General features: G+C 52.8%; 1 protein-coding gene across 1 annotated transcript in view; it reads left to right on the top strand.

Moving 5' to 3' along the window:
* The first annotated feature begins 4,461 nt into the window (after window positions 1–4,461).
* The window catches only part of Chst8 (carbohydrate sulfotransferase 8), a 138,825-nt gene continuing 134,229 nt past the window's right edge, over window positions 4,462–9,057 (top strand). Inside the window, exon 1 of the mRNA XM_021208677.2 lies at window positions 4,462–4,776. The gene's annotated coding sequence lies outside the window, so the exon portion shown is untranslated. The remainder of the gene's footprint in view (window positions 4,777–9,057) is intronic.

Genomic DNA, 9,057 nt, shown 5'->3' with positions numbered 1-9,057 from the left:
AGGCTATGGCCAGGTGTCCATGCAGCAGCTCAGTCGATGCAGCGGGGACCTCAGTCGTGTTGCCAAGGAATAGTCGCCTGGTTCATTATCCCTGGTCATTTGCCCACTGAACTCACATTAGGGGAACACGGAAGTCATCAGAGCACCACAACAGGGCCACGTGCTTGAGGCAGAGATAGTCCATGCTCTGAGGTCTGGCCTTGGGTGGCTTAGGGCAGAACAGCCACAGCACACAATCCTAGTGCACTTGTGTCCAGCATGCACTCATGACCTTCACTCCACAGGCAGGGTCTACTGTCCCCCACGCCTTTGGAATCAGGAAATGGGAAGGAGTATAAACGAGTTTTTTGAGACCACCCAGCTCACACTAGCACCAGGAGAACCATAACAATACTCCGATTGGTTCCCATTTTTCTCTTCTTTCTTCCATGGGTCACCAGGAGCAGGAAGAAGAACCTAAGCCATTTGGCAGTCCAGTGCTGATTTCTGTTTCTTTTCTGATTTGTTGTTATTACTTCATACACACACATATACACATATACATACATACATACATACATACATACATATACACACATTGTTTTGTTTTGCTTTTTGAGACAGGGTTTCTCTGGATAACAACCCTGGCTGTCCTGGAACTCACTTTGTAGACCAGGCTGGCCTAAAATTCAAAGAGATCTGCCTGCCTCTGCCTCCTGAGTGCTGGAATTAAAGGTTTGTGCTACTGCCACCTGGCTTGTTACTTGATTTTTAATATAAAACCTCACTAAGTGGCCCAAGCTGGCCCAGAACTGGACTCATAGTCCATGATGGCTTTGAACTTGCAACCTTCTGAGGGCTGGGATTATATGCCTGGACTACCAACCTCAGCACATAGTTTTACTACAATTAATTTTAATAAGGGTAACTACTATTATTTGCTTTGCTGGAGATCAAAGCCAAAACCCTGTGCATGTTATGTAAGTGCTCTAGCCCAAGGCCACACCGCTAGCTCCTCACTGATGAATTCTAGAAGCACTAGACTGTTGAGCCAAACCTTTCTCTCACTGGGGTGCTCTGCCACTGAGCCACGTCCCCAGTCCCTCACTGGGGGATCCTAGGCAGGGCTCTACCACTGAGTCACGCCCCCAGCCCCTCACTGGGGGATTCTAGGCAGGGGCTCAACCACTGAGCCACACTCCCAGCCCCTCACTGGGGGATCCTAGGCAGGGCTCTACCACTGAGATACACCCCAGCCCCTCACTGGGGGATTCTAGGCAGGGGCTCTACCACTGAGCCACACCCCCAGCCCCTCACTGNGGGATTCTAGGCAGGGGCTCTATCACTGAGCCATATCCTTAGCACTTGCCCCTTTTCTTCTCACTGCATAGAATTTAGGACTCAACACTCGGTTTTACCTATGAATTTATAAACACAGTGAGACTTTTCATTTCTGGCCTCCTAGCTTTATCACCTTTAGTTCTAGGCAAAGGAAGACAGGACTCCCCACTGGCAGACAGGGTAGCTGTGGGAAGCAAGATGTCAACCCAGAACTGGAGCAAGGAGTTTGCCCACAGTCAGCCCATAAGTAAAGGCCCCCCCTCCTCCCTCTCTTTGCAAGGCTCTGGACCTCTTCCACAGTAGCTCTGGGAGCTTAGACTGTGAACTCACCAGGCCATCCAATGAAAGTGGCTTTGTACCTTAGTTGAGATGCAAAGAGATGTGTTTGCCACAAATCTTTTGGTGGAGACACACATATCAAAACCCGCAAGCACGCACAGAGCTTCATGCCTGGGCTTTGCAGTGTGTCTCCACCTCTCTCGCTGCAGAGGCTGAGCCTGACTTTCAAAAAAGGGCACTGCAGCCCTTAGCAAATCTCCAGAGGAAAACCCATGCTTGTCCCTGCCAGGGGCCCCAGGTCTCCTCCGGGAATTTCCTCCAAGGGCCTCTGCAAATAAGAAGGAACTAGGGGTGAGGGGGGAAAAAAAGCCAAAAATTCGGGGAGTGTCAAAGGCATGGAGCATTGTTGATTCCTCTCAGTGTCTGCCTGGATATTAGATGCAAATAAGTGCTAATAAGTACAGTTGGAGAAGCTAATGGAAAAACCACCCTTCCCAGGAGGATTGCCACATACAGGGCAGCTACAATGGCCAGACTGACTGACTGTGCTTCCCAGTCATAGGGAAGCCTGTGTGAACTGGCTCTAGGGAATAACGCCATGTAACCTTGTTCTATGAAGGCACTTGCTGTCCAAAGACAATGTGCTGGGGATGGAGGTTCCCATCATCTCCCCACTGGCCAGTGTGTGCAAACACGTGCATGACATGCATGAGGGTCGACATAAATAGGAGCGTGCGCGCGCACGTGTGTGTGTGTGTGTGTGTGTGTGTGTGTGTGTACATACCCTCCAAAGGGTGCACACCGCTGAAGAGGTTCTCTTGACCATCAGGTTTCTGAGACCAAATCCCTCTGATAGCTCAGGCCTGGCTACAGATGCAGAATGCACTGCTAACTGCTCAGTGGAGCTGTGGCCAGGACTGTGGGTGGTGTGGCACTCTGGAGGTGGAGGAGCCACAAAGGCATGGGGACTGTAGCCTCAGCTGGCTGGAAGGCAGGTAGCTTTTTACCCATTCCCTTCTTTGTTTCTATCTCTTCTACTCTGCTCTGACAGTGTTTGGACATAGCTTGAGGTTTCTACTGTCCCATTCCTCCCGACTCTCCACTCCTGTCCCTCGAATGCATCACGCTCAATTGAACTTGACTAAGGGGACATATACTCGAACCTTCCTTCCCACGAGTAACTTGTACAGCCAGAGGAGATGTACAGGTCACAGCACAGCCCGAGCCTCGGACCATCTTGAGCTCCAAAGACAGTACCCTGGCATTCCACTTTGAAACATGGGATACGTGGGCCAACTCCAGCTCCACTCCCCCCACACCCAGATTTGTTGACAGTAGCACCTTAGTGGCATCTCTAACACATACTTCATTGTTGCAAAAGTAAAAATGGATAAAAGGTAGCTGGGTGCTGTGGTACATGCCTGTAACCCCAGCGCTTAGAGGCCGAGAAAGGAAGATCATGTGTTCATGGTCAGCCTGGGCTACACAGCAAGCTTGAGGACAGCCTGGGCTACACAGAGAGAACCTATCTCAAAAACAGAAACAATGGAAGGAAGGCCACCATATGCTTGGTTGCCATCTCACCTGCCCTGAAGAGGATCCTTGGATCCTCTGAGTTCACAGCGGTCGTTAAAGAAGAAGCCCCATGACCATTCAGGCCTTTCAAGCTTGCTAGTGTGAGACTCCCTTGCCCTCCACATCTCTAGTGTTAGTGGCTCTGATCCTTATCAGGGCTGCCACACCCTTATCTGGTCACTCAAAGGTCACAGATCCACCTCAGGCTTTAATTTCATCACCCATCTGGGATGGAGTTGGGTCAACCAACCAACCAACCAACCAGTCCACTCAGGGAAGGGAGAGGCCACGACCACCACTCTGTTTTACTGGATGCTTCTTTGCAGTTTGTTTGTTTGTTTGTTTAATTTTATTCTGTATGTCCCTTCAAGACCAGGCTTGTTTACTGGTTGGCACAGCTGAGAATGGTTACTGGATGTGCACCCAGCCTTTCCTCCTAGTGTCTGATTGCCCCCTGCAGGTCGGGGCTTCTCGTCTCTGGAAAAATCAAGATTTGAATCCACAGCCCTGGAGTCCCGGTTCTACACTTGTACTGTGTGGCTGTGGGTCGGGGACTTCCCCACTCTTTTAATTCTGGATATGGAGGGAGGGGAGAGGTTGCTTGCTTCAGCCTTCCAGCTGGTGCCAGACCGACGCTTAAGGATGAAGTTCTTAAGTGAGAATCCGGGTCACTGAGCACTTGTGGTTAACTGAGACCCAGAAATTTGATGGTGAGTGTCAACAAGAGACAAGGCCTTGTCCAAATTCCACGCGGACTGTAGCCTGGGAACCTACCTGAATTTTTCTGCACACCAATCCCTTTGCAAGCCCCGCGGCCGCTCAGCTTTGGGTCTAAGACCCTGCTTGCTAGCGCCTTCTCTTTTTCCCTAGGTCAGCGCAGGGTTACTCAGTGTTGCCACTGGGGCAGTGGCAGCTAAGAAGCTGCGGAGTGGAGCCAAGCAGCAGACCAGAGTCCAGCACTCGGGGATCCCCTAGCTGGGCGCAACCCGCGCCAATACCGCCCCACCCCCCGCTGCCGCCCGACCGCGCCCAGCGGCAGTTCCTACGGAGCGCGCGGCCAGTGGGGCCGCGGGAGCCGCAGAGCGCGCGTGGGCGTGGCGCCCGTGAGCTCCCGAGAGGGCTGAACGATCAGGGAAGAGATTTTCCCCATCTCTGCCCTGCCACCAGGATCGCTTCTTTCCACCGTGGGGCGGGGCCCGGACTGGGGGCGGGGCGCCGGGCGGGCGCGGCGCTATTTCCAGCCTTGCCGGAGGCTTCGCTCGCACTTCGCTGGGAGCCTTCCCGGCGCGTGAGCGGGATCCGGTGCCACCGCGGTGAAGAGACAGGACCGGGCGGTGGCGGCAGAGACAGGGGTCGCACCCGGTGCAGAAGATCCAATAGGAGCACGCCGCCGCAACCTCTCCCGCGCGCTCCGGTCGCCGACTCTACGCCGATCGCCCACTCCCCGCACCTTGGGCTACACCGAGAAAGAGACGCAGCCTGGCCCGAACTGGGGCGGAGATCCTTCTTGCTTCCCAAGAGCTCGGGAGGAAGATTCTCCCGCCGCCAAGAACAGCGCCGGACTGGAGGAACCGGTGGCCTGGAGAGCGCTGGCTGTGCCAGGTAAGTGGCTGCGCCTCACATCACCCCTGTTCCCTCTCTATGCTGGTAGTTCACCCGAAGGGATGTCCCTGGAAATCCCAGGATGAAGCCCGGACCGTTCTGAGCGCAAACCCCGCCACTAGACATGGTTCGGAGTCTTAAGCTGCAGGTGCTGTTGGGGCATGCGGTGCTTGGGTCTGGCGATACTTTGGGGACCAGCCCCCGTGAGTGGGAACTTTAATTAGACTTTGGATTCTTGGTTTTCTCCGCGCCTGAGAATTGCCTCTCTCTCCTAGGGCTCTCCCCGAGGACCCTTCGCTTCTCCTCTTAGCCCTGGATGCTGGGTGCATGTGAGCTGCTTTGGGCGCTGAGCGGCGAGTGCTGAAGGGCCGGGCTGGAGCGTCCAGAGCGCCGAGGCTTTGGCGTGCGCTTGGAACTGGGACTTAGAGGCCAGTTGGGGCGCGTAGGGCGAAAGGGGAAGTTACAAGCGACCTTGGCTCCCTACCAGGAGACGTAAGGTGTCCCCGCGCTCCATCGCTCCATCGCGTGCATCTCCACCCCTCAACTCTCTAGGGCCCCGACCTGTTTTGTGCTCCCGGCGAGTGTGCGTGCGTCAGCGATCGCAAGGAGGTGTGTGCATGCGTGTGTCCCCGAGTGCGGGAGTCGGAGCCTCCGGCGGCTGGGGATAGGGGACGGTGAAATGATCCGCTTTACGGCGGGACCGAGCCCAGCTCTAGCTAGCAGCAGTTGCAACTTCAGCGGCTGCGTGTGTCTGTTTTGCTCGTACTCCGGCCTAGCCAGGAGAATGTGCGTTCTCTGGTTTGGGCAGGGTCAGAGGTGGCGCTTGGGCATCAAGTGACCTCTCTCTATTTCCCGCGCAGTACTCCAAATCCTAACTTTAGTTGTATATCTTGTCTCTGGACCCTGCGGCCCTCACCTGGGGCTGTAACAGTCGGGGAACTGTGCCCTGGATTTCGGGCATACCGGTCCGGATCTTGGAACAGTCTGTCCTGCAGCCATTTCGGCATCACCGGAGATGCATCTCTGAGCCGCCTCCCAGCAGGACCCCAAGCGTGATTGGTTCTAAGGGGAACAGGCTTCTGGGGCTCTCTGTATCTATGGATGTAGCCAGGCAGCAGGCCAAGTGGGAGAAGACGTAGCTCCAGATGGCAGAGGTGGGTAAAGGGGTAAAAGACAGGTTAACTCTTTCCCCACCATCCTCCACACTCACAGGCATGAGCTTCTGCCACCAAGCCCACTTTCTTTGGGTTCACCTTGACCGTTTACTGGTAGGTAGGAAGCCTTGTCTTAAGTCCCACCCTAGTACAGAACAACCTTTGCCCTGAAGAACTCTCCTTAAAAATGACCTACCACCACAGCATCTCCTGATCTGTCCCTGTCCCAAAAGTGATGTTGGAAAGAATGAGGGAGGGACGGTGGCTTTCATAGAAGAGCTTTCTATTCTTTTTAGTCAGGGTCTCACCCTGTGGCCCAAGCAGGCCTGACCTCAGCCTTGGAAGGCAGGATTACAGGTGCGCACCTTCTCGTCCATTCTCTCTTAATCAAGCCATCCTCTCCACCCACAGGCAGGCCGGGAGCCTCTTGAGGAGAGTGTAGACGTTCTGGGGGCTCTGGCAGATTGGCTCCGAGAAGAAGTGACACACAGCAGAGGTGCCAGTCAGACCCTGGAAAGACTGAATCAAAACGGGTTGATCAATAATGCAATCGCATTTGAACGCAGAAAACCTCAAAGTCTGACCCCTATCCCACTGTTTGGCGGAGTCACTTGGGACACATGAATGGTACAACTTATTTATTTATTTACCAGGAATCAGACTTTATGGGAGTGAATTGTGGTCCCCGGCTATTGATTTTTTTTTAAAAGACCCCAAATTTAAAAAGTCAAGGCTTTCTCAAAGCAAGGTCAAGGATTAATTATTTATAGAGAGACATCAATCAGTCACGGATGGGGGTGTGTGTGCTCATTTATAAATTCCCTGAGTGGGCAAAATGAAATCTATTTTCCTCCGGCTCCAGCCAGGAGAAAAGAGCTGGCTTGTTTGACCCAGGATGTTCTCTGTTTGAGATGCCTTTTCTATCTTGTAGCTGGAATATCACTTGGGAAATTTTATGCATATCCGCTGTGTTTCCATAATGAACATTTACTGATTACACAGTACCAAGGGAATTTCATTTTTTAAACATTTATTCAAATCTCTGTTTATGTAAGCTAATAAGTCTGGGAAAGTTCAGTTAACTATCCCCCCACCCCCTGAGCCCCATGGTTGTTGGGCAAGCATGCTTGGCAGGTTCATCTCAGAATTTACCTTCCATTCACTTACAAGGGGGAGCATCAGACGCCTCTGATTGGAAATACGGGACTGGCTGCTTCCCTGCACTTGTCTTGAGTTCGTTCCAGCCATTGCTCTTTGTGGTTTTGCTGATAGAAGAGAAGTTGGCACTAGGGGCTGTGATTGCCGTTGTGTTGGGTGTATGTGGTGGGAGAATGCTGCTGTGACCCCCTGAGGGCTGGTGGTCACCATCTGACTTTCTTGCCTCTTGCCTGCCACTCACCTGGAGTCAGATAACCATTTTAATGCCCACGTATTCCCATCTCTCCGGTTTGCCCATACAGCAGAACAAATTATAGTCAGTAAACATAGGGAACCATTGCCCAGCCTCTGTGTTAATCAGAAGGAAATGAGTCTTCTAAAAGGAGGTTTATATAATGCTGGCCGGAGGAGGTCAGGAAGGCTCTGCAGAGGGAATGGCCAAAAATAAAACAGATGAGTAAAGGTGTTGCCTATATGCATATGTGGCCTCAGTGTCAGGATGCTTCCGTGGGACATGGTGGTGACCAGAGGATCCTGGGTGCTTTGCCCTTGGAACCGATTTCTAGACGTGTCTGGCTTGAGAGCAGCTGCGTCTTTTCCTCCCAAGGAAAAAGCTGCCCCCAAACAGAGGAGACTCACTGGCTCAGGTAACCTGGGGACAGCTGCCTGAGCTCAGGTGGCAGATGATACTGGAGACATCAGCTCATTTCTTATTGGCTGAAGGGTAAGCGACCCTCCGGTCAGTAAATCACTGTGGCAGAGGATGTGACTTACAAATCGGTAGTGTAAAGATGTTGTGACTTTTGCCCTCTGCGAAACTACCTGTCATTTGTGATCTTGGGTTGTAGACAGACTCGCTGGGACTTGATCGCGGGTGGTTAGGAATTCAGAAGAGCCTTAATGCTGTTGGGGAAACTGGGGAAGGCTGTGTAGCAGTAGACAGCCCTGGGCCTACCCTCAGAACTACCTTTCAGGAAATCACAGACTACCAGATTCCCGACGGGGGCCTGGGGGTGTCAACACAGCTGCCTTCCCAGGCTGATGAGTAAATGCAGCCTGGGCTTGCATTCTTATTCCATATCTAGAAGACCCTACTTTGGGGGAGCTGGTGCTGGGCAGGGGGTGTTGTCTGGTGACAGTGAGGGTATGTTTTCTGTCTCCTGCCAAACCCAGCTTGTTCTGGTGAGTGGCATTTATTTGAACTAAACTACAATTGTCATCACTGAAATGTGGGGTCAAATGACTCTTGTCTCACACTCCCAGAGACAGCCCGCTTGACTGTCTCCTTCATTCAGCCCCCAGTGAGTGTTGACTGAGTATGTATTAGATATCCGTCACTGTGCCAGGCCCTGAAGACAAGGTGAGGAAAGGGGGTGGCAGTCCTTATCCTTGTGGGACAGAGACTTCTCTGTCATTCATCACTCCAGTCTATGCCAGGCAAAGCCATTGTTAAAAAGAACTGATGCCCAGGGGAGTCTAGGCTTGAGAAGGGGTGCCCAGGTTGTTTCCTTACTGCAGTGGACCCCGTGTGTGCTAAGCAAGTGCTCTACCACCGAGTTGTGACACTAGCATAAATATCTAGGTTGTTATGAGCCCTACAAGAGAGGGAGAGCAGACTGGGAGCCTGGGAGTGAGTGGGGTTAGGAAATAAATGCCTCTCCTGCTGAGATGGTGGGTATGTTCCAGGAGAATTGGAAGGGATGCCAGAGAAATGGGAACAGTAGGCATAGCCAGTAGCCTGCACAAGGGTCCCTGCTGAAGGGACCTAGGTGGAAGTTCTGGCGACCAGTTGTGAGAAGACCTCTGCAAAATGAAGGAGACCAGAGGTGGCTGGAGACCTGGCAATGTGGTGCCTTCAAGACCGAGTGTGGGGGGCTGGTGAGATGGCTCAGTGGGTAAGAGCACCAGACTGCTCTTCCGAAGGTCCGGAGTTCAAATCCCAGCAACCACATGGTGGCTCATAACCATC

This window comes from Mus pahari, chromosome 1 (genome assembly GCF_900095145.1).
Source record: "Mus pahari chromosome 1, PAHARI_EIJ_v1.1, whole genome shotgun sequence".
NCBI lineage: Eukaryota > Metazoa > Chordata > Mammalia > Rodentia > Muridae > Mus > Mus pahari.
Note: the sequence above shows the minus strand (reverse complement) of the source record. Positions and strands in the feature narration are given on the sequence as shown.